The sequence below is a fragment of the Penaeus japonicus genome, unplaced genomic scaffold, assembly GCF_977035675.1.
Source record: "Penaeus japonicus unplaced genomic scaffold, GWHDUDI00000001_assembly GWHDUDI00000013, whole genome shotgun sequence".
Classification (NCBI taxonomy): domain Eukaryota; kingdom Metazoa; phylum Arthropoda; class Malacostraca; order Decapoda; family Penaeidae; genus Penaeus; species Penaeus japonicus.
The window spans coordinates 24,933,496-24,935,995 of NW_028234415.1; positions in this window are offsets into that span (position 1 = coordinate 24,933,496).

Here is a 2,500-nt window from a genome sequence, read left to right on the forward strand (position 1 = left end):
AAATTTAATGGAAATTAGCAACACGTGTCCTGATAATTGGCCTTGATTATGCTTTCATTTTCGTTGCAAAACAGATCTGTATCATTTACGAGCTGTTCATATTCAGACACATGTGTATAAATGCACACGCGCACGCCCACACACATAACAAATATTCAGACACACATAAACACACACACACACATGTATACATACATACATATATATAATTATATAGATATATATATTTACACACACACACACACACACACACACACAGTCTACATATATATAAGGATACCTTCCATTTCGTCTTTATCTTCATTCTATCACACTCAGAAAGACTGATTTTCATACGGTTAGCACAGCGTTGCCAGAATCTGTTATCTCTCGAGTGCAGGACAGCTGCAATGTTCCCTAAAAGATTGGGCGAGGTGTTGTAGATGCGTTGGTGGAAGTGGCAGCCATCAACACCTGGGTAATCACACAGTGGTAAAGCGGCAACTGGCATCTCGAAGCTCTGGAAATTATCGGAACTGGGCTTTGTCTTCCTTGTAAAATGGTTTCGAAGATGGTGTCGTAACTCGAAATAGAGCAGCACGGCACACCTACACTAATGATGTTACTTACGGTTTACGTGGTGTAAAACTATGAGAGACCCAAAAATATATAGCTTGGGTGCAATAAATATCAGGAACTCAAATTTAGCAGGCAACATCATTAAGGAAATCAGAAGGCATATTAAAGAAAAATCACGGTGTTTAAGGGAGACTCAATCAAGTTTTGGGCAACAGACATTATCTTCGTTTGTTATTACAGAACATTATCCTTCGGTTCCCTGTCATTACACAGAAGCCAGAGATATTACTAATTACATCACAGTGTTGCAAAGATTTATTACTAATTAGTTGAGGAGGCCGGAGCGAGGGCGCATAAACTATCCAATCGAAATGAGAAGGATAAACAAACCCTTATTAAACGGGACAATGATTATCATTAAGAAAGCTGTATACCCGTAACGATCGGTTGGGTGGTCGAAGCTGCAGTCGGGGTTAAAACGTCGGCCACAGTAGATTGGGTGGCGTTCGAAGCAGCAATAGCTCGTCCAGCCGTAATGGAAAATTCACACCTTTATTACGCCCGATATTAAGTTGATCTACAAGATAAGAAGGAGGTCCCGATATCACATTATCTTGATTTACCGTCTCGGGATGATATCTCTCCGACGACCATGAGGAAAGTGACCCCCAGGCTACGGTGACTGGCGCGGATCCACCCGCAGGGCTCGGACGCACACCTGATGAAAATGTTTCGCTTGTCTACACAAATCCGGATCAATTTGCGAAGTACGTAGATCCTTCGTTGGCTGAATAATAAAAAAAAAATAAAAAAACACATTAAGGATACCTTCCATTTCGTCTTTATCTTCATTCTATCACACTCAGAAAGACTGATTTTCATACGGTTAGCACAGCGTTGCCAGAATCTGTTATCTCTCGAGTGCAAGAATGCTAAGAATGCTCTCCCTAAAAGAATGGGCGAGGTGTTGTCGTGCGCTCTGCCTCGAGTGGCAACAACGTGGCCATCAACACCTGGGTAATCACACAGTGGTAAAGCGGCAACTGGCATCTCGAAGCTCTGGAAATTATCGGAACTGGGCTTTGTCTTCCTTGTAAAATGGTTTCGAAGATGGTGTCGTAACTCGAAATAGAGCAGCACGGCACACCTACACTAATGATGTTACTTACGGTTTACGTGGTGTTGTACTAATGAGAGACAAAAATATTTAAGCTTCGCGGTGCAGCCAAATACTCAGTAACTCAATAAAAGCAGGCAACCATCGGCCATTTTCTGCAAAGGCATCATTAAAGAAAACAGACGGTGTCCTTAAGGGGAGACTCAATCAAGTTTTGCGGCCAACGCTGCCAGACGTGTGTTTGTTATTACTGAACATTATCCTTCGGTTCCCTGTCATTACACAGAAGCCAGAGATTGTTAGGCATCGCCAGTGTTGCCAATGATTTATTACTAATTACGACGAGGAGGCCGGAGCGATGGAGCAATAAACGTATCCAATCAGACGACGGAAGGATAAACAAACCCTTATCTAAAAGGGAAATGATTATAATAGTAAAGCTGTATACCCGTAATCGTTACGGTTGGGTGGTCGAAGCTGCCAGTCGGTAAACGGCGGCCATCAGATGATTGCGGTGGCGGTTCCGAAGCCTGCAATTAGCTCCGTCCAGCCGTAATGGAAAATTCACACCTTTATTACGCCCGATATTAAGTTGATCTACAAGATAAGAAGGAGGTCCCGATATCACATTATCTTGATTTACCGTCTCGGGATGATATCTCTCCGACGACCATGAGGAAAGTGACCCCCAGGCTACCCGGCCGACCTGGCGCTGATCCACCCGCCAGGACTCGGACGCTCACCACGGATGAAATGTATCCGCTGTTCTCCGCCAAATCCGGATCAATTTGCGAAGTACGTAGATCCTTCGTTGGCTGAATAATA